Genomic DNA, 24,004 nt, shown 5'->3' on the forward strand with positions numbered 1-24,004 from the left:
CTAAAGCCATGATTCATGGTGGAAGTTTCAGTTTTGGACAAACATCCTCAAATCTCTAATGAGAAAAGAATTAATTGTTGTCAAATGCTTAAAGCATTAAAAAAGGAGTCCATTATCTCGTTGTCTATGTTGTCCCGGTATGGATGTCTAAGTTGAGAATAATCAAAAGCGAGAAATCCAAATGCGAGCTTTCTCCTTAGACCTTTGTACAGGCGGCATAGAGGTACCCCTTTGTGAAACTTGGTTAAAGCATATGTATTGCGGTGATAATCCAGGTAGTCCAAGCTAATTAGGACAAGGTGCGGGCGCTATTAGTACACTATGCATGAGGCTTGCAACTTATAAGATATAATTTACATGATGCATATGCTTTATTACTACCGTTGACAAAATTGTTTCATGTTTTCAAAATCAAAGCTCTAGCACAAATATAGCAATCGATGCTTTTCCTCTATGAGGACCATTCTTTTACTTTCAATGTTGAGTCAGTTCACCTATTTCTCTCCACCTCAAGAAGCAAACACTTGTGTGAACTGTGCATTGATTCCTACATGCTTGCTTATTGCACTTATTATATTACTCTATGTTGACAATATCCATGAGATATACATGTTACAAGTTGAAAGCAACCGCTGAAACTTAATCTTCTTTTGTGTTGCTTCAATACCTTTACTTTGAATTATTGCTTTATGAGTTAACTCTTATGCAAGACTTATTGATGCTTGTCTTGAAGTGCTATTCATGAAAAGTCTTTGCTATATGATTCACTTGTTTACTCATGTCATTACCATTGTTTTGATCGCTGCATTCACTACATATGCTTTACAAATAGTATGATCAAGATTATGATGGCATGTCACTCCGTAAATTATCTTTGTTATCGTTTTACTCCGCTCGGGACGAGCAGAACTAAGCTTAGGGATGCTGATACGTCTCCAACGTATCGATAATTTCTTGTGTTCCATGCCACATTATTGATGTTATCTACATGTTATATGCACACTTTATGTCATATTCGTGCATTTTCCGGAACTAACCTATTAACAAGATGCCGAAGTGCCGGTTCCGTTTTCTGCTGTTTTTGGTTTCAGAAATCCTAGTAACGAAATATTCTCGGAATCGGACGAAATCAATGCCAAAGATCTTAGAATCCCCGGAAGCATCCAGAACACACGAGAGGGACCAGAGGGGGGGGCACAGGCCCACCACACCATACCCTAGCGCGGCCTAGGGGGGGCCCGCGCCCCCTAGGGTTTGGCCAGCCCTTCGACCCCCTGGCGCCGCCTCTTCGCCTATAAGAAGCCCCTGGATCAGAAAACCCGACACCAATTGACGAAACCCACAGAAACCTGCCAGAGCCGCCGCCATCGCGAAGCCAAGATCTGGGGGACAGGATCTCTGTTCCGGCACCCTGCCGGAGCGGGGAAGTGCCCCCGGAAGGCTTCTCCATCGACATCGCTTCCATCTCCACCGCCATCTTCATCACCGCTGCTGCTCCCATGAGGAGGGAGTAGTTCTCCATCGAGGCTCGGGGCTGTACCGGTAGCTATGTGGTTCATCTCTCTCCTATGTGTTTCAATACAATAATCTCATGAGCTGCCTTACATGATTGAGATTCATATGATGATGCTTGTAATCTAGATGTCATTATGCTAGTCAAGTGAGTTTTACCTATGTGATCTCCGGAGACTCCTCGTCCCACGTGTGTAAAGGTGACAGTGTGTGCACCGTGTGGGTCTCTTAGGCCATATTTCACGAGAATACTTACTCATTGAATGGCATAGTGAGGTGCTTATTTATATCTCTTTATGATTGCAGCATGTTTGTATCACAATTTATCTATGTGCTACTCTAGTGATGTGTTATTAAAGTAGTTTTATTCCTCCCGCATGTGTGCAAAGGTGACAAGTGCGTGCACCGTGTTAGTACTTGGTTTATGCTATGATCAAGATCTCTTGAAGATTGCGAAGTTAACTATTGCTATGATAATATTGATGTGATCTATTCCTCCTACATATGCATGAAGGTGACAGTGTGCATGCTATGCTAGTACTTGGTTTAGTCTGTTGATCTATCTTACACTATAAGGTTACTTAAACATGAGCATTATTGTGGAGCTTGTTAACTCCGGCATTGAGGGTTCGTGTAATCCTACGCAATGTGTTCATCATCCAACAAAAGTGTAGAGTATGCATTTATCTCGTTCTGTTATGTGATCAATGTTGAGAGTGTCCACTAGTGAAAGTGTAATCCCTAGGCCTTGTTCCTAAATACTGCTGAGTTACTATCGCTTGTTTACTACTCGTCGCGTTACTACTGCTGCAGTTACTATCGCTTGTTTATCGTCCTGGGCAGAGCACTTTTCTGCCGTTGCTACTACTTATTTATACCACTCGTATTTCACTATCTCTTCGCCGAACTAGTGCACCTATTAGGTGTGTTGGGGACACAAGAGACTTCTTGCTTTGTGGTTGCAGGGTTGCATAAGAGGGATATCTTTGACCTCTTCCTCCCCGAGTTCGATAAACCTTGGGTATCCACTTAAGGGAAACTTGCTGCTGTTCTACAAACCTCTGCTCTTGGAGGCCCAACACTGTCTACAAGAATAGAAGCTCCCGTAGACATCAGTCACCTGCTAGATCGATGCTGAACACAGGCAGAACGTATGGCGAGGATAATTTTGGCCGATTGCTGGAATCGGCCTCCATGTTGATTGTATTGCTCAATGAAGGTTTACAACTTATCTGTGCTCCCCCATGGGAGGGAGTTTCCCTACTACGACTACGTGACATGCTTGAGGTGAGTGATACGTCTCCGACGTATCGATAATTTCTTATGTTCCATGCCACATTATTGATGATATCTACATGTTTTATACACATTATATGTCATTATTATGCGTTTTCCGGAACTAACCTATTGACGAGATGCCGAAGTGCCGGCTCTTGTTTACTCGCTGTTTTTGGTTTCAGAAATCCTAGTAAGGAAATATTCTCGGAATTGGACGAAATCAACGCCCGGGGTCCTATTTTTCCACGAAGCTTCCGGAAGTCCGAAGGGAAACGAAGTGGGGCCACGAGGTGGGGACACGAGAGGGCGGCGCGGCCCAAGCCCTGGCCGCGCCGGCCTAGTGTGTGGCCCCACCAGGACTCCTCCGAGGCTGCCCTTCCGCCTACTTAAAGTCTCCGTCGCGAAAACCCTACCACGTTCGACGAAACCAGAGAAAACCATCCAGAGCCGCCGCCATCGCGAAACTCCAATTCGGGGGACAGAAGTCTCTGTTCCGGCACCTGTCGGGACGGGGAATTGCCCCCGGAGTCATCTCCACCGCCGTCTCCACCGCCATCGCTGTCTCCATGATGAGGAGGAGTAATTCACCCCGGGGCTGAGGGCTCCGCTGTAGCTATGTGGTTCATCTCTCTCTTTATGTGATCTAGTTGAATATCATCTATGTGCTACTCTAGTGATGTTATTAAAGTAGTTTATTCCTCCTGCACGGTGTAATGGTGACGAGTGTGTGCATCGTGTAGTACTTGGCGTGGGCTATGATTGTGATCTCTTGTAGATTATGAAGTTAACTATTGCTATGATAGTTTTGATGTGATCTATGCCTCCTTCATAGTGTGATGGTGACGAGTGTGCATGCTATGTTAGTTCTCGGTGTAATTGTGTTGATCTATCTTGCACTCTAAGGTTATTTAAACATGAATATCGAATACAGTGGAGCTTGTTAACTCCGGCATTGAGGGTTCGTGTAATCCTACACAGTTAGTGGTGTTCATCATCCAACAAGAGGGTGTAGAGTCTAGCATCTATCTATTTATTCTGTTATGTGATCAATGTTGAGAGTGTCCACTAGTGAAAGTATGATCCCTAGGCCTTGTTCCTAAATACTGCTATCGCTGCTTGTTTACTGTTTTACTGCATCTATACTTCCTGCAATTTTACTACCATCAACTGCACGCCAGCAAGCACTTTTCTGGCGCCGTTACTACCATTCATACCACTTGCATTTCACTATCTCTTCGCCGAACTAGTGCACCTATTAGGTGTGTTGGGGACACAAGAGACTTCTTGCTTTGTGGTTGCAGGGTTGCATGAGAGGGATATCTTTGACCTCTTCCTCCCTGAGTTCGATAAACCTTGGGTGATCCACTTAAGGGAAACTTGCTGCTGTTCTACAAACCTCTGCTCTTGGAGGCCCAACACTATCTACAAGAATAGAAGCACCCGTAGACATCAAGCTACTTTTCTGGCGCCGTTGCCGGGGAGGAAAGGTAAAAGGCACTCATACTCCGGTCCCAGGTAAAGTACTTTTTCTGTTGCCGTTGTGTATGTGCTCGAAGCTATTTCCTTTAGATCCTGCAATTGTATCTTTTTGTTTCTTGTTTACACTAGTTAGGCATAATGGAAAACAACAAAAATATGAGAGATCTTTATGAACTTTATCTTGAATTAGGACATGATGTGTTTGAAGAAAGAATTAAAAAACACATGGAACTTTATATGCATGCTAATGGGAATGTTATTAATATGAATGCTTTGAACACCATTGTTGCTAATGATATAGAAAGCTCTAAGCTTGGGGAAGAGGTGTTTGAAAATCCTTTTGCTACTGATCATTATGTGTTTGATACATCTCCTTCTAATAACAATGATGGTATGGTCACAGATAAACCGATTGTGAAATATAACTATTCTATTTCTTATGATGACACTGTGCCTCCGACCTTTAATGATTATTATAAAGAATGCTATGATATAGGTTATAACTATCCTTATTAAACTTGTCATAGTTATGATTGGATTGCCAAAAAACAATTCCCTTAATATGCAACTTGTTTACCATGTTCAAATTCTTGATAATAATCCTGCTCCAATTACTATTAATGAGAAGAATTCTTCTTATGCCAACATTAATGATACTTCTATGCATATGAACCATGATAAGAATGTTTTAAGTGATGGGTATATTGTGGATTTCATCAATGATGCTACTGAAAGTTATTATGAGAGAGGGAAACATGGGTATATGCATCTTAATAATATTAAGTTTCCCTCTTTATGTTGAGAATCTTGAAGTTACTCGTGTTTTATCCTCTTATGCTTGTCACTTTGTTCTTCATGAATTCATTTGTGTACAAGATTCCTATGCATAATAAGAATGTTAGGCTTAAATTTGTTTTGAATTTGCATCTTGATGCTCTCTTTGCTTCAAATACCATTTCTTGCGATTGCACCATTAAAACTGCTGAGCCCATCTTAATGGCTATAAAGAAAGCACTTCTTGGGAGATAACCCATGTGTTTATTTTGCTACAGTACTTTTATTTTGTATTTGAGTCTTGGAAGTTGTTACTACTATAGCAACCTCTCCTTATCTTAATTTTGTTGCATTGTTGTGCCAAGTAAAGTCTTTGATAGTAAGGTTCATACTAGATTTGGATTATTGCGCAGAAACAGATTTCTTGCTGTCACGAATCTGGGCCTAATTCTCTGTAGGTAACTCAGAAAATTATGCCAATTTACGTGAGTGATCCTCAGATATGTACGCAACTTTCATTCAATTTGAGCATTTTCATCTGAGCAAGTCTGGTGCCTCTTTAAAATTCGTCTTTACGGACTGTTCTGTTTTGACAGATTCTGCCTTTTATTTCTCATTGCTTCTTTCGCTGTGTTGGGTGGATTTCTTGTTCCATTACCTTCCAGTAGCTTTTGTAAATGTTCAGAAGTGTTAAGAATGATTGTGTCACCTCTGAACATGTGAATTTTTGATTATGCACTAACCCTCTAATGAGTTTGTTTCGAGTTTGGTGTGGAGGAAGTTTTCAAGGGTCAAGAGAGGAGGATGATATACTATGATCAAGAAGAGTGAAGAGTCTAAGCTTGGGGATGGCCCCGTGGTTCATCCCTGGATATTTTAAGAATACTCAAGCGTCTAAGCTTGGGGATGCCCAAGGCATCCCCTTCTTCATCGACAAATTATCAGGTTCCTTCTCTTGAAACTATATTTTTAGTCGGTCACATCTTATGTACTTTACTTGGAGCGTCTGTGTGCTTTTGTTTGTGTTTTTGTTTGAATAAATGCTTGTGTGGGAGAGAGACATGCTCCGCTGGTTCATATGAACACACGTGTTCTTAGCTTTTAATGTTCATGGCGAAGGTTGAAACTGTTTCGTTCATTGTTATATGGTTGGAAACGGAAAATGCTACATGTAGTAATTGGTAAAATGTCTTGGATAATGTGATACTTGGCAATTGTTGTGCTCGTGTTTAAGCTCTTGCATCATATACTTTGCACCTATTAATGAAGAAATACATAGAGCTTGCTAAAATTTGGTTTGCATAATTGGTCTCTCTAAGGTCTAGATAATTTCTAGTAAAGAGTTTGAACAACAAGGAAGACGGTGTAGAGTCTTATAATGTTTACAATATGTCTTTTATGTGAGTTTTGCTGCACCGGTTCATCCTTGTGTTTGTTTCAAATAACCTTGCTAGCCTAAGCCTTGTATCGAGAGGGAATACTTCTCATGCATCCAAAATCCTTGAGCCAACCACTATGCCATTTGTGTCCACCATACGTACCTACTACATGGTATTTCTCCGCCATTCCAAAGTAAATTGCTTGAGTGCTACCTTTAAAATTTCCATTCTTTACCTTTGCAATATATAGCTCATGGGACAAATAGCTTAAAAACTATTGTGGTATTGAATATGTACTTATGCACTTTATCTCTTATTAAGTTGTTTGTTGTGCGATAACCATGTTCCTGGGGACGCCATCAACTACTCTTTGTTGAATATCATGAGAGTTGCTATGCATGTCCGTCTTGTCTGAAGTAAGGGAGATTTACCACTCATTTAATGGTTAGAGCATGCATAATGTTAGAGAAGAACATTGGGCCGCTAACTAAAGCCATGAATCATGGTGAAAGTTTCAGTTTTGGACATATATCCTCAATCTCATATGAGAACATTAATTGTTGATAATTGCTTATGCATTAAAGAGGAGTCCATTATATGTTGTCTATGTTGTCCCGGTATGGATGTCTAAGTTGAGAATAATCAAAAGCGAGAAATCCAAATGCGAGCTTTCTCCTTAGACCTTTGTACAGGCGGCATAGAGGTACCCCTTTGTGACACTTGGTTAAAACATGTGTATTGCGATGATAATCCTGGTAATCCGAGCTAATTAGGACAAGGTGCGGGCACTATTAGTATACTATGCATGAGGCTTGCAACTTGTAAGATATAACTTACATGATACATATGCTTTATTACTACCGTTGACAAAATTGTTTCATGTTTTCAAAATAAAAGCTCTAGCACAAATATAGCAATCGATGCTTTCCTCTTTGAAGGACCTTTCTTTTACTTTTATGTTGTGTCAGTTCACCTATCTCTCTCCACCTCAAGAAGCAAACACTTGTGTGAACTGTGCATTGATTCCTACATACTTGCATATTGTACTTGTTATATTACTTTACATTGACAACTATCCATGAGATATACATGTTACTAGCATGTGTGGCGCCGACGCCACGGGCGCCACACAAAGAGCATCGCCAAAACGGCTAAGGACTTATCGTCCGGAGCCCCTGGATGTTTTCGACCCAGTACTGGATATAAGTTGGCATGTGTGGCGCCGATGCCGTGGGCGCCACACAGTGCATTGTGGCGCAACTGTGAAGGGCGCCACACATTGACTTGTGTTAAAAACCTGGAAAATCCTACCAAACTCCAACAGTTTTCATTGGACACAGCAAGTACCAATCTCAGAACATACACAACAAGTAGCAATCTCAGAAGATGTAGTCAACATCGTAGCAAGTAAATTCAAACAACAAGTAGCATTACAAACATTGTTCGAAATGACATAGGGTTCACAATTCGATACTTATGAAGATATAACACGGAGCACATCCTACTGTCGTCCTCGATGTGTCGTCCTCACGGGCTGCTTCCGGACGGCCATCCTCTTCGTCCGCTGCCGTGGCTCTTGTTGCTGCTGCTCCTGCTGCTCCTCCTGCTCCTCCTCCTCTGAAGAGAACGGCTCGTCGTTCCTCATCCTCGACAAAGATGATCTCCGCACCGGCCCCTCATCCTCCTCAATTACAACCTTCTTTCCTCGGTTGACATAATCTTCCGGAGTGTACCGTTTTGGAGCATTGCCCCTTGGCTTCAACTGGTAAGCTGGCCGTGGGGCTTGCTTGGAGGTATGCTTTGACTCAGAATCAAGTCGTTGTCAGGAGGAATCTTCACAAACATGAACACATGAGATTAGAAAATTTGAAATTAGTAAGAACATGTTTGACAGCTACAAATTAGTCCATACCTGCGGTTCTTCAGAAGAGGAGGATGTAGGGATTTCGCCTTCGCGGAAACCTAGCAAGTTCGCTAACCGCCGCATCTTTCGTGCAGTGTTCTGCGTCATGGAACTCATGGTTACAAAGCCACCAGAACATAATAGCGTACATTCAAAGTTGGTGATCATACCTTAATGAAATGCCGCAACGGTCCGACAGGCTTTTCATCTCTCCCGCTCTGGTCCCACATAATCTCGCACTCGTCAGCTGTTTTTTGGATCTCCGACCGCTGTGACAAACATAGCATACACAATTTAAGCGAGCACATGGCAATCTAGATGATGTACTAGTTAATGAGAGAATCCATTACCACGAAGTTCAGCTCGGAAGCAATAGAAGTCGATCTCCCTCTGCGAGCATAGTTGTCGTGCTGGCTTTGCGCAACCTCATCGAACTCGATGGGGTCGTCCAAGATGTAGTCAGCATACGCGCGCTTCACCAACTCGATACGCGTGTTTTCATGGAACCACTGGAGGTAGTTGTTGAAAGCGGCCAAGTTGTGAGGCACAATCTCCACAGGGCCAGCAGTCCGTGTCGCTTCCAAGCAGTGTACGAACGCTGCGACGTGGCCGCTATGATGAACTGGCCAATTTGTGATCTTCCTCTGCCGCTGCCTATCAAGCCTGCAAGAATCAAGAAGTTAGATTCTACCTCTTCTATCAGGAATCTTCCGTCGCATGATTCCAGAAGTTTACCTATGAAGCGCCTTGTCCGTGTCTTGCCACCGAGGTGGGCACTCTCGATACAGCCCAAGCTGTCTCATCACTCTGTGCGGCTGGTGGTGTTCAACAAGCCACATGCATATGAGTGGGCAGCGCATCCGCCGAACAGGCGCCTCCTCCGTGCACTTGCGGTTGAGGTCAGCCATCCCCGCGCCAATACGGTAGTAGGTACCATATGGCTCCCATTCCACCTGCACCATACAAATATTTCAGAATTTAGAACATGCCAGTACAATCAATGAAAACTAGGATTGCAAAAGAGTGATCGGTTACGTGCTCAGCGGTAAGAGTGTCCAACTCCGCAGTGTACTGCATGTACATGACCATTGGATCGCTTGTCATCTCCGAGACATTGTCCCAAAGGTATGCCCAAGTGGGCTCCCGATCAGGGTTCTCATGGTGCTGAGGCCATGGCCTCTCGTTGAGTATCCTAGGCCGCCCAACTGATATGCGGTCCCAGCTCCATACGGAAAGTAGGAGCAAGCATCCACCAATACCGCCGCTCCCGGTCCTCGCTCCCGAGTCCTGCGACAAGCTTCGTCCAACTGCGTACATAAGACATTTGGTTACTAATTTGTCTAGCACACTACTATAGGAAAATAGTACATAGAACAAGTCATCACCTGCCGGTAGAGGTAGGCAAGTGCCGCAGTTCCCCAACTCCACCGGTTGTCCAACACAGTAAGCGCCTTCAGCCAACACCAATGGGCCAGCTCCCCCCACTGTCAGGAAAGAGAGTCCTCGAAATCATGTACCATAAGTACACGCGGGCGTACGTCCTCCGAGTGTCCTCGTTGGCCCCTTCCGGGCATTCTGCAAAGTTAGTCCTGATCCAAGAGAAAGACGCGCCGGCGGGAACTCTCTCCTTTGGATTTGCTGGCGCCGGAGGAGCCCTGCCAATAAGGTCCTCCATCTGTCCGCGCCACCCATCAGAAGCTGTGTTCATACACACTGGCTCGCCCTGAATAGGTAGTCCAAGGATCATGGAAACATCCTGGAGAGTAGGGGCCATCTCGCCGGCCCTTAAGTGGAAGGTGTGAGTCTCCGGCCTCCACTGGTCGACAAGGGCGGTGAGTGCAGAGGGGTTCATGTTCGGCCCCCCACGGCTTACAAGGGATATGAACGGCATAAGACCGGTAGGCTGGATGAACTCCGTGTACCTCTCGTCATACGGTATATCCATCTGTGCCATGGTAACGAATCTTCAAAGGGTGAAGATCCGTTCCCCTCTCCGTCATATGAACAGCCCGGTGCTCCCTGTCGTACTCTTCATCCGGAAGCCACACCATCCTACATGTTTACACAACCATATTATGAGTCATTCCACTAACAAAAATGAGCAACACATACATGAGAATATATCTAACTTTCGAATCACCTATACATCACACATACATGAGAGTTCATATCCACATACATCACACATATGAATTTCGTAAGACATACCATTCCTAGGCACATAATAGACATATGTAAGACAATAGAATGCATTTGCTAAGCTCCAATTTTGCCTTTCACCACATACATACATAAGGTTCCATACATACACACATACATTCATATCTAGGGTTCCAACAAATATTTGGTTCAAATATGAGTTATTCCATCACAAATAATAGGCATATGTAACAAACTTGAATGCATTTGCTAGGCAAATATTAGACATTTCAACACATACATACATAGGATTTCAACACATACATGTAAAATTTCATATCTAGGGTTCCAACAAATCTTTGGTTCAAACACATATACTACAATGTAGATTCCACCAACATTAATTTCCATATCAATGGTTCATATCCAAATCCACCAACATAAATTTCCATGTGTATGGTTCATACCCAAATCTACCAAATCCACCAACACTAGTGGATGAATCGGAGGGAATCGAAGGGGAATACCTTGAGGAATGGAGGAGGAAGGAGTTGGCCGGATAGATCTGACGATTCCTTGGTCGATTTGGTGGGGGGGGGGGGGCGGGCGGCGGCGGTTTCGTGGGAGCAGAGAAGAAAGAAGAGAGAAGAAGAGGTGTGGTCAGGCTGGGGCGGGCGCGGGCGCCACACTTAAGTGGATGTGTGGCGCCCGTGGCATCGGCGCCACACATGCTACTGTGGCGCCCGTGGCATCGGCGGCACACGTAGAGGCTCGCAAAACGGCTAAGTCCCGGACGGATTGTCTCACGAGTATGTTTTGGGCAATTGTAAAGGCATGTGTGGCGCCGATGGGAGGGGCGCCACACATGCTGCCACGTCGGATGGGCGCACCAGCTCAGCGTCGAGGGCGCCACATCGGCTGGGTGTGTGGCGTCGGCAGGAGGAGCGCCACACTGGCATGTGTGGCGCCGATGTGTGGGGCGCCACACAAAAGGGTTAGATGGGTGAAATAATTTCGTCGGAGGATCAGTCTATGCTTTTCTTTCACTTTTAGGTTATTTTTGTGCAAATCGCCTTCCACCGGCCGCGTTGTGTCATCCTCACGGCCACGGACGGACGGCGCCGTGAGCGTACGTACGCGTCACAGCCGACGTATTCGGCCTAAATCCCTTTCGTCCCATCTTTCCAACGCACACATTGTTTGTTTTCGTGCAGCGTAAGCACGGCTGGCTGCCTGGGTCCGATCCTTGTCGTTTGACTGCCCTTCCAGGCTCCAGCTGCAATCCCGCTCCACTTGCCGACTGTTGTAGAACAAACTAGGAAGTATAGGCGCGGCGGCACGCCGCGCCCGTGATGCTAATTTTCTAGCATATATAGGTGGTGCTAACTTCTTTGAAGAGTGGCACATCTTATGGTTTGCATGTTTGTGCGTTTGAAAAGATTTGGCCGACGGAGAAAAACGTCCGATGGTTATATAAAAATAAAAAGGAGGTTATCCAGTAGCCATCGCACAAACATTTGATTGTACTGCCCGATTATCCTTTAACCTTGTGAACAAATATGTTTCACTACATGCATATATTTCGTTCACCTAAAGATCGTTTAACTCCGCAAATAATTATTTTAAACTGCACGAACAATTCTCTGAACCTCGTGAATATTATTCTGAACTGAACGAACATTTTTCAAATCTTGTGAACAATTATTTGTGCTACGTGAAATTTTTAATTATTTCACATGGACATATTTTAACTTCGTGAACAATTTGTTTAAACTGCAGAAATATTTCTAAAACAGCACTAACATTTTTTTGAACAACACAAGAATTTTCGAACTATGGGGATATTTTTATCATAATCTTCTAAAAAAGTATATGTATCAAAATATAAACTTGGAGATTTATATTTTAGGAAAAACTTGTATTTTTGAATTTTTGAACATTTCTATGTCGGATTTTTTATAAAAAAAGAGTATTACCAACAAAAACAATATATGTAGTCACGCGGGGAATTAGCTACTCCGTAAGTGAAATGCCACGGTCGATATATAACCCTAATAGTAGGAGAAAAAAAATCGGAAAACAGTCCGTGAATCCATCGACCATAAATGGGCCGAGGCCAGGCTCGGATAAAAGGAGCTCCCGTTTATAGCCCGCTTAGATACTGACCCAGTCCAGATGCAGTAGATTTATTCCCAATTCAGCTAGTCGGTCCTCATTGTCGCTTTCTTGCTCCCATGCTTCATTGTTCTTCCTAGGCGCATCAGCTTAGTGCAGTGGGCAGTGGGGCAGCCGGCGACCTGCCGCCGGTTACTGAGCAGCGGATAGGCGGAGGTAGCAGCCAGAGGCACTATATAATGCATGCGACAGCGTCGTCCAGTAGGGCGTCCAGCGGCCTCTATCCAGTACCCAACCCTACCAAATCCCCACTCCCCAAGCAGGCGCGGGCGACCTAGGAGCTAGCAGCGGAGGCGATCTGGTGACCCAGTTGACGTCCCTTCTCCTCTCTGATTTTGCTCCTGATTTGCTGCAACCTGCAAAGATGCAAGTGCAAGCATACGGCGGTGCAGCTGTCCAATCACTCCGCACATCGCACGGCACAACCAACACAAGTGAGGTAATTCGCTCTCCCGAAGTCTGTTAGTGTCAATATCAATTTCTCTATTGGCTAGTGCAACTAAGATTGTCTGCTAACAATTTGGTAGCATGAATAATTCAATCCATTTTCGTTTACAGATTGCAATTTTGATAGCATGGGCACAGCCAAGTAGTGGTTTTTTCTGAAGCATTATATGCTGGAATATGCAGTCCCTAGGTATATCATACCATAGAAATTATGTTTCTATTTAGTTTTAGTATAAGCTGAGCTGTTCCAGGTAGTTTGTAATTAATTTGTGACACTAAGTAAATCAAGAAGAAAAAGAAAAGAACAACCATGGCACTGTGAAGCATACATTAACCATGGAACATAATCTCGGGCTGCTAGTTTTGCTGAAGCTTTCCTTTGGTAGTCAACTTGGTAAACATAAACCGGAGAGTTATAATCGGATCAAATCTCTTAGACGCTACTAACCACTATAAAGAATTTTTTTGAAACAATAAGAAGCAACATAAAAGCAATAAATAGAAAGTGAGGCTTCTGATATACTTCTTCACAACAGAATGCAGAGAACAAAACTAAAGAAGGTACCCCTTTTAACACACCAGCTAAGAAAGTTCAGGGAAGAGAACACTGTATGGCTCTTTTTTCTAGCCTAAGTCCATTATGTTCGCAAGGAATCCATTTCTCCTAGATCGGTTGGTCTGTAACCATCAACTGCAGCAACTTCAGGTTGAACCCTTGAACAGAGTCCTGATCCTACAACTAATAACAAATAGTTAGCTTGTCTTCTGTACATAGTAATGAAATTTTCCAAATTAACCAATGAACATGTACCTACACATATTGACATATATCGTCCAGATATTATCAAGCATCTCCTGGTACACTATGTTTTTTGTTTCTAAAGTTGTTTCTCCATTTTCATCAAGCGCAAGGGCTTTTAGCCCTCTCCTAGAAATTATCCTTGAGACACCACCATAAAGCTGCCCATGAGAAAAGGCAGGTTTTGGAAAATTTCGTCAACCTCTCAAAGAATTAATAAGTAAATAGAAGAGGCAGCTTGGTGCGTCCATTGCTTCATATAACTTGTAGAGAAGTGCTAAACGCCAGGCAACAATGACATCTCATCCATGGCTTCAGTTGTGGGTTTGGCCAGCTTGTCATCGTCGTTGCTGCTGCTGGAGCTAGTGAAAGTACAATTCACTACCACATGAACAAAAGCATAGGGTGTAAATAACTCACAAATCAGATTTTGCCACGTTGAACTACAGTTGCTTTGTAAAAATCTCACATAATCGAAAGCTACAGAAGGTGATACTGCAAATGACGGCCAACGCTGAGCCATTACCATTCGCCAATGTAGTAGGGGAGGTTCCTTGACCACGCGTCCACCAAGTCCTCTCGCTTCAGCTCACCATTCATAGCCTGCAATGGAACCCAAAAATACCAACGGTGAGTACTCATAAGAAAAAAACACCAAAAATGAGTGTTCAATATTTAAGACATGTGCTTGTGAACGGAAAGTTCTTGTAAGCTTTTGATACGTTGAGTTTCTAAGACAAAATAGAATTCTTATTGCTTGAGGATCTAAACATTTACTTTTCAGCTGCACACACAAGTCTGTCTCTCAACCAACCTTTTATCTGGAGGACCAAATCTACATTGTGTACAATGCTTATATAAGAAGCACGGTGCCGTACCTGTGATTCTTCAGGTCACACTCAAGGTCCAGCGGAGGTCAGCAAGTTGTCATTCCCACTGTCAGGCAGCAGCCCACCTTGCCTGCACTACCCATACAACTGAGAATGGCGCCTGCAAAAACAAACATGGAAAAAAATAATGAAAACAACATTGTCAAGCAGGAATTAAGAATTTAGACAGTGCCAGAGTTTAGTTGTAAGTTGTAACATAGTGCCCTAAAGGAGACCAAAAATCATTGCTGGCTAGGTAAAAACTGCAAGGTATCTCCAAAACATTAGTTTCTAATATTAACCGACTGCAGCCATGACGTAGGAAAACTTGTGGCCTACCCGATTTAGTACCAACCGAAACAAAACGATCTCAGCATTAGTAGGCATAGCAGAATTTACATCTGTAGGTATGTAAATGATTGGATGAGAGCAGTTTCGTTAGCTGTACATATAGCCTGCTCACTTGCTCATCCATGGGCTGATGAAGGTACAATTCAACTCTTCATTGGGCAGGCTGAAATCTAGGCAATGAAAATGAAGGACGTATTCAGTAACAAAAGATTCATGAAATTTAGCAAAAAATTGATTCCGAATGTAAGAGAGACGTTATTGGAGCAGCGGAACTTGCTTTGCCTTACAGGGGATCCTGAGCACTTCTGGAGGTAATTGATTGGTCAGTTTCTTGCCATGACCGCCTGCATCAATCCTGCCACTGAAAAACGGGGCCATCTTCGTTTACATGAGAACGCGTACTAAAATAAAAAACGACGGTACAAAGCGAAGAGAATATGCACTTTTTGACTTTGCCTCTATGGCCTTTGTGCACCCGTCACCATCGTCGGTGAACTACAGCTGAATCCAAAAACCTACAATTAAAATACCCTTTTGATGTGAAGCTCGGCACTATGCAAGGAAAGCATATACTGAAAAAACAACCAAGCATGAGACATCTGACCTTTATGACTGAGACAAAAGAGGAATTGTGAGAAGATCTATTACACCAATTAGTTCAGAGGCAAAATGTTCAGAGGCATCGGAAGACAGCAAGAGTAATTTTCTTTGAAAAAATAGAAAGATCCGTACTGTGCATTTAAGTTCAGGTCTAAAAAATCCAAACCATCCTAGGTAGAACATGAAGATCTGGGACCAATCATCTGCAGAACCTCATATTATTCTTGCATAACAGACCTGAACAAACAAAACACAGAGAGAAACGTCAGTCTTGCACCATTAGATATACTATTTTCGGATCCACACAAAAACATTAGGAGAGAGCACGCATATCACTTTGGTGAGGAGAACGGGGAGGAACTTCACTACAAATTCGAGGATGCTCCCTTGTCATGCTCCTTGAGTAAGAAGTGATGGCCGGCGGACACGAAGTGTCAGGTACAAAGCAGAGGAGAAGAGGAAGGAGGGAATTCCTAGTTTCCTACGTGGGATGGGGTCGGCCAAAAGGTCCGATAGGCCGGCCGTAGGTTTTCACCAGTGGGTTTCACCCCTAGATCAAGAGCAAGCTGGGACGGTGCTGGCCGCCGAGCAGGCACACGGCGGACCAGCCGGCGAGGTCATGAGGATCGAGCTGCAGCCGCCCCATGGCCACCGGCGACAAAGGGATTCGGCCTGGGAACGTGCCAGCTGATGGATCCTTCATATACACATGGAGCTGCAGGGCCTAGGCGTAGGAGGAGGCCGCCAACCGCAAGAATCAAGGTTTTTTTTTTTACCTAATGGATGGGGATTGGCGATGAAGGTCTGGATAATTCGAGACAGGACGTGATGGAGCTATCCATTGGACGATGAAGATGTGGTGGCGATTGGGGAGAGAGAACACCGCTTTGACCGCCACCCCTTTCGCGAGGATTCCATCGTGGGAAGAGGAAATTTGACACCGCTTTAACTATCTCCTCCTTTACCGGTTTGGCTGAACCAGCGAAGGCAACCAAGTCCATAGATACCGGAAGAGACCGGAAAAAAATAGAAAAGTGACGTAGAACAGCCGGTAGCACCCGGTTTTAGCGCTAAAAAAAAAGGGGAGAGCTGTAGAAACCGTCCGTATCTACAGGGAAAAAAGTAGACGCGTCGGTTGCTGATTTGACAAAATCGTTCGTGAACAGTTACCAAGTTAATATGGTTGCAGCAAAGTGGTTTAGCTTTTATATAGGTTATAATAAGTTGAAAGCAACCGCTGAAACTTAATCTTCCTTTGTGTTGCTTCAATACCTTTACTATGAATTTATTGCTTTATGAGTTAACTCTTATGCAAGACTTATTGATGCTTGTCTTGAAAGTACTATTCATGAAAAGTCTTTGCTTTATGATTCAGTTGTTTACTCATGTCATTACCATTGTTTTGATCACTGCATTCATTACATATGCTTACAATAGTATGATCAAGGTTATGATGGCATGTCACTCCGAAATTATCTTTGTTATCGTTTACCTGCTCGGGACGAGCGAGAACTAAGCTTGGGGATGCTGATACGTCTCCGACGTATCGATAATTTCTTATGTTCCATGCCACATTATTGATGATATCTACATGTTTTATACACATTATATGTCATTATTATGCGTTTTCCGAACTAACCTATTGACGAGATGCCGAAGTGCCGGTTCTCGTTTTCTGCTGTTTTTGGTTTCAGAAATCCTAGTAAGGAAATATTCTCGGAATTGGACGAAATCAACGTCCAGGGTCCTATTTTTTCACGAAGCTTCCAGAAGTCCGAAGGGGAAACGAAGTGGGGCCACGAGTTGGGGACACAGTAGGGCGGCGCGGCCCAAGCCCTGGCCGCGCTGGCCTAGTGTGTGGCCCCACCAGGACTCCTCCGAGGCTGCCCTTCCGCCTACTTAAAGTCTCCGCCGCGAAAACCCTACCACGTTCGACGAAACCAGAGAAAACCATCCAGAGCCGCCGCCATCGCGAAACTCCAATTCGGGGGACAGAAGTCTCTGTTCCGGCACCCTGTCGGGACGGGGAATTGCCCCCGGAGTCATCTCCACCGCCGTCTCCACCGCCATCGCTGTCTCCATGATGAGGAGGGAGTAATTCACCCCCGGGGCTGAGGGCTCCGCTGTAGCTATGTGGTTCATCTCTCTCTTTATGTGATCTAGTTGAATATCATCTATGTGCTACTCTAGTGATGTTATTAAAGTAGTTTATTCCTCCCGCACGGTGTAATGGTGACGAGTGTGTGCATCGTGTAGTACTTGGCGTGGGCTATGATTGTGATCTCTTGTAGATTATGAAGTTAACTATTGCTATGATAGTTTTGATGTGATCTATGCCTCCTTCATAGTGTGATGGTGACGAGTGTGCATGCTATGTTAGTTCTCGGTGTAATTGTGTTGATCTATCTTGCACTCTAAGGTTATTTAAACATGAATATCGAATACGATGGAGCTTGTTAACTCCGGCATTGAGGGTTCGTGTAATCCTACACGATTAGTGGTGTTCATCATCCAACAAGAGGGTGTAGAGTCTAGCATCTATCTATTTATTCTGTTATGTGATCAATGTTGAGAGTGTCCACTAGTGAAAATATGATCCCTAGGCCTTGTTCCTAAATATCGCTATCGTTGCTTGTTTACTCGTTTTACTGCATCTATACTTCCTGCAATTTTACTACCATCAACCGCACGCTAGCAAGCACTTTTCACGGCGCCGTTACTACTGCTCATATTCATTCATACCACTTGTATTTCACTATCTCTTCGCCGAACTAGTGCACCTATTAGGTGTGTTGCGGACACAAGAGACTTCTTGCTTTGTGGTTGCAGGGTTGCATGAGAGGGATATCTTTGACCTCTTCCTCCCTGAGTTCGATAAACCTTGGGTGATCCACTTAAGGGAAACTTGCTGCTGTTCTACAAACCTCTGCTTTTGGAGGCCCAACACTGTCTACAAGAATAGAAGCACCCGTAGACATCAGTGAGATCTTCGCTTTTTCTTTTTTGGGGCCGATCGCAGGGATCGGCCTTGCCACGTACGTCGGTTGACGTTGCTCTTGCTACTCGGTCAGGCCGGTGGATAAGACCAGCCTCACCCCGTTTTTTGAAACCTCGATGCGATCACAGCCGTCCAAACTGATTCCGGAGAGCGGCTCTTGGTCTTCCGAGTCCCAAATATTCATGCCAGCTATGGAGACCTCGATCGAATCATCTGCATGCACGTCCTCCACCTCGTCTCCATCCCACTGTATCAAGCATTGGTGCATCGTAGATGGAATACAGCAGTTGGCGTGAATCCAATCCCTCCCTAGCAGGACAGCGTAGGTGCTCTTGCTGTCGACGATGAAGAATGATGTAGGGATGGTCTATCGGCCTATGGTTAAATCCACGTTCAAAACGACTTGCGTCTCTGATGCTTGGCAGTTGAAGTCGCTTAGTGTGACGTTGGTTTTGATCAGATCTGCATTAGAGCGTCCCAAACGCCGTAGCATGGAGTATGGCATTATGTTGACTGCCGCTCCCGTGTCGACCAACATCTTGCCGACGGGCTGCCCATTGATGTAACCTTTTAGGTACAAGGCCTTCAAGTGTTTGTAGCCCTTCTCTCGTGGCTTCTCAAAGATGACTGGTCATGGACCGCAGTCAAACTGTGCTATCGGCACTTCTTCAGTTTCTGGAGCTCGAAACTCCGAGGGAAGTATGAACACCATATTTGTGCCAGCCGATGTACCCACATCGGCTTTTACTTGCTTGGGGCGCCATTCTTTCTTACTGTGGACGATTCTCCTCGTCCAAAGTTTGCTGAATTTTCACGGCCAGATCGGGCCACGCTTTCCTCAATGTGTGCAGGTATTGCGCCTCGGCTTGCTCCAAGCTTCGTAGCCGCTGAACCCTACGCTTCTGGGAGTGGCTGAGTCCATCAGGACACCACCTTGGCCGGTGGTATCTATCCTCTTCTTCATCTTCTGACTCCTCAAAGTCTTCATCTTGAGATGACTCAGCTCGTTTGTTCTGTGGTGGAAGAGGCCCTAGACGCTTGAAAACTGAAACTTCTCCTGCGTCCTTCTTCTGCCGTCTACACTTCGGGCAGTTGTCGATTGTAGGCAATCGGCTCATTCCTGCATCCCAGCAATGCTTGAAAAAAGGACAGTCCCAGTGTCTATCCATGTCTTCCTGCTCCCTTGACCTCCCCTTAGCGTGGCGCTCATATCCTTCGTCGTCTCTATCATACCGACGATATCTTCCATTGTCTACGTCAGACCGATGATATCTTTCGTCATCTCTGTCGTACTGGCGACGTCGGTCATACTGACGTTCATACTTGTTGAGGAGGTGCGTAGAGAGTGGTCGTTGATATCGCACGCTCCTCACTTGTCCCTCGGTGAGGTACCGTCTGTCATCATATCGGGGCCGGTCGCGTGGATCAGCCTCCTCCTTATCCTGGACACGGGAGTGACTGGTGTCTTCTTTATCCTTGCCATGGTGGTGTGCAGGCCCTGCCATGTTAACATCAAATGAGAAACGTGGCGGATGCCTCGTGGGGTGATTGAATTCCACCATGTTGACGCCAGGGAACGGATGTGTGTCCACTTTCATGGTAAACTGCCCACAGATCAATCGGCCTTGTTCTATCGCCGTTTGGATCTGCCGACGAAACACTTTGCAGTCATTGGTGGTATGGGTGGACGAGTGATGCCACTTGCAGTTAGGTCTCCCGTTCATTTCTTGCGCCGTAGGGATTTTATGGCCTTCGGGTAACTTCAGCTGCTTTTCCTTCAGCAATAAATCAAATATCTGCTCAGCTTTGCTCACATCGAAGTCAAACCCTTTTGCAGGCCCTTGTTGCTTCACCCATTTGCAGGACACGGGGGCTGCCCCCCGAGCCTATTCAGCCACGGCTACCTCAAGGTCTTCTGCAGAATCTTTAGCTTCTTCTGTCTCGACCAGGCCTACCGGACGCTTGAACTTGTCCTGGTACAATTCAGGGTGACGCCGCTCATACGATGTTAGTTTCTGACCATGTGCGCCAATGAACTGTATTCTGCTTGGAAAGCCAGATCCTTGATCGGCGTTGCGAGGCCCAATGCTGCCAGATCGACTGCTTCTTTCTCAGTTAAACGAACCGAATAACATCGGTTCCTAACAGCCCTGAAATGTTGAATGTATTCCGACACCGTTTCTCCCCACTTCTGCCGCACCTGCGTGAGATCGGCAATGCCAGCCTCAGTATCTTCTGAGTGGTATTGGACATGAAACTGCTCTTCCAGTTGCTTCCACGTCTGGACTGAGTTTGGTGGCAACGAGGTGTACCACCCAAAAGCCGATCCCGTGAGAGATAGCGCAAAAAACCTCACACATAGCGGATCCGATGCTGAAATCATGCCCAACTGTGCCAAATATCGGCTCACGTGCTCGATTGAGCTAGACCCTTCTGATCCATTGAACTTTGAGAATTCAGGGAGCCGATATTTGGGTGGCAACGGGATCAAATCGTACTCGTCGGGGTACGGCTTGGAATAGCCGATTGTTTTCCTCTTCGGCAGGATGCCGAACTGGTCTCTCAAGATGGTGCTGATCTGTTCCATGGTATGAGCTGCAGGGACCGAGCTCTCATGACTCGTTCCGGTGGCGTACTTAGCTAGCCATGCCTGTTTATCGGCGTCTGCTCCAAGAACCCCTGATGGTGCAGTCTGGTTCGTGCGCGCCAAGGTATTGCAGTCCGGCACGTACGTTCACACGTATCCATGTGGGATCTCTTTAGGCGGCTCATACAGGAATTGGCAATCGCCAGGATCGCCTCCAACCTTGTAGACGACGTACGCCGGTGAACCTTGCAGTTCTGGAGCTGCAAGCGCGAATGGCAGCGGCGGTCTGGTCTGGAACGGTAGTTCTCCTTGGTGCGTCCCTAGGGTAGGTCCTGACGGGGAGTACTGATGCTTCATGATTTCCTGCACCACGCGAACCGCAACGCGCTCGAAAGCGTTCACCAAGCTCTCGGAATGACGGTGTAGAGAATGAGCCACCATGTAATTAATTTCCCGGCGCGAGCTACGGTGCGTTCCTGCGAAGGGGTAGACAGATCCACCTCATCAAGAACGCCTTCGGGGAGAACCCTTTCCACCCGATGCCATGTGAACGGGTCTTCATGAAGGAGCCGATGAGATCAGCTTCCAAGATGGCTTTAATCTCATCATATTTCTTCTTGTGCTCCTCAGGCAGATCTGCGTACGTGACTGGTTCGCCCACCACCTCATCCGCAGATTTAGACATGGTTGCTGCAGATGTCGACGTAGTTGCTGTAGAGTGTCCCACCGGGCGTGCCAGAATGTGTTGCCTACCAAAACCCTCTGGCGAGCAACGACGGGCAACACGTAGAGCCGGGAGGCTCCCAGGACTGCTGGTGGATCCTGGTCCCTCGGGTCGACGGCCCGCAATGCCTCTGGCACACGCCCTGGCAGTTGCGAGGGCGTGCCACCTGACCTATACCTGGTCGGGAAGGTGATGGATTGCTTCGATCGGTTTCCTGCATGGCAAACACGTAAACATTAAATACGAGCCCCGATCGGCTCTTAAGTTGTTCTGTGGATCGGCTCGAGGAGCCGATTGCCCCATGGTCCATGTTGGATTTACGATGACATGGGGATCCTGCTTTATCAATACAAAGCTAAACCAATCTACGATAGTCTAGGGTTTTCACCGCATAACCGGAACATCCTACGCGTAGTTGAGTCTAGCAGATACGAAAGATGATAGAAAACTAGTCCTAAACGAGGCCTAAAAACCAACATGAAGTTGGTTCCCGGAATAATCCCTTCTAGGATCAGCAAACCACACCTTACGCACTACCGGATCATTCAACCCGTTTGCAAGGCCTAACCATGCAGATATCAAACTAATCCTTGTAGAACAAGGAACAACTATAACAGATTGGATCTACTAACTAGAGATTAAGCAGGATGCTGCCCTTACACCTAAGATAGGTGTAAGGGCAGCTAGATGTTGAGGGGTAGCATAGCTAAACAAGCATAACATAAAAGCATCGACGTTAGCCCCAAAACATCTACGATAAGGGTGTTTCTCGCCATCAAAAAGGCTTCAGCACGAGAAACACCGGTAACGAATAACCGATATCGCCTAGATCGCAAGATGCGATCTAAGCAGCATGTTGCTTACCCGGGAGAAACCCTCGAAACAAGGGGTGGCGATGCGCCTAGATTGGTTTGTTGTGAACGTGATCGTCCTCCTTTCTCAATAACCCTAGGTACATATTTATAGTCCGTGGACTTTCTAATTCAGGAATAAACCTAACCGTGTACGAGCTAAACTCTATCTCTTAATTCGTAATCTACCATAATTTACAGATACACGGGCAATCTAGCCCAAACTCTCGTACAAGGCCGATTCATAGACACTTCATACGTATATCTTCTAAGCCCATCTTCAATCGCGGCCCATCTCCGGACTTGGTTAAAATCTGGTGATAACACATGCCCCCCTGGTTTTGGTAATGATAATTTCAAAACCACTCCGTTTTTTCTTCGTAGGGTCACGTTGTGGCAGAGCAGAACCGTCGCAGTATCCTTTCATCATGAGGCCTTGCTTTCTCAACTTCTCTGCACGATTTGACAGTTTTGGCACCACGTCCTCGGAAATTGCTGCAGCATTAAATCTCCACTATATCCCCTTTATTTAACCGCGTCAAGCAGTTCGCTAGTTCATCCCCTTGCTCCGTACTAGCCATCGAAAATCCCTCCTCCACTCCATGGACTCCTCATCCTCCTCTGCCTCCTCGGGTTTCTCTTCCCTATCCTCTTCCTCTCGCGAGCCGACGCCGGAGTGGGGCTCGTTGGCGGCACACGATATCGTCGCCCCAACGACGTGGGACAAGGAGGACCATGATTCCTCCGTCTGGTCCGAGGACGACAGGTCCTTGACCGATGGAGAAGACAACCTCCAATTCCTCATTGATGGGGAGCTGGAGGCAGAGAGCGAGGATGACCGCTTCTCCTGGGATGGCTTCACCTCCTCCGACGAAGAGGAGGAAGAGGAGGATGACACCTCCTCCGACGAGTATCCGCCGGTGAAACGCTTCCGCGCCGGGTCGAACGACGACGACGACGACGACGAGGAGGAAGCCCCTGCCGAGGGCTACGGCAGCAGTGACGAGGAGCTCGCCGGCAGCAGCGCCGACGGCAGCTCCGACGGCGACGACGAGGGCAGCGACGGCCCTTAGATTAGGGACTACTAGCATAGGACTAGTAGTAGTAATCGGCTCTTCCTTTTGTTCTTCCTTTCCCGA

At 45.7% G+C, this 24,004-nt stretch overlaps 1 long non-coding RNA gene across 14 annotated transcripts; it reads right to left on the reverse strand.

The window, feature by feature from the left end:
- Nucleotides 1–13,581: 13,581 nt before the first annotated feature.
- LOC124661417 lies at nucleotides 13,582–16,621 on the reverse strand. Of its 14 annotated transcripts, XR_006990182.1 has the most exons (7): nucleotides 16,072–16,620; nucleotides 15,838–15,942; nucleotides 15,710–15,746; nucleotides 15,549–15,620; nucleotides 14,764–15,466; nucleotides 13,898–14,488; nucleotides 13,582–13,825 (listed from the first exon to the last, which is right to left on the reverse strand). It is a non-coding gene; the product is annotated as an uncharacterized LOC124661417 (long non-coding RNA). The 14 variants fall into 14 exon arrangements; XR_006990184.1 differs by having other exon boundaries at nucleotides 13,898–14,266; nucleotides 14,412–14,488; nucleotides 15,549–15,942; nucleotides 16,072–16,621; XR_006990180.1 differs by having other exon boundaries at nucleotides 13,898–14,266; nucleotides 14,355–14,488; nucleotides 15,549–15,942; nucleotides 16,072–16,621.
- Nucleotides 16,622–24,004: the final 7,383 nt, after the last annotated feature.

Source organism: Lolium rigidum, chromosome 6 (assembly GCF_022539505.1).
Source record: "Lolium rigidum isolate FL_2022 chromosome 6, APGP_CSIRO_Lrig_0.1, whole genome shotgun sequence".
NCBI lineage: Eukaryota > Viridiplantae > Streptophyta > Magnoliopsida > Poales > Poaceae > Lolium > Lolium rigidum.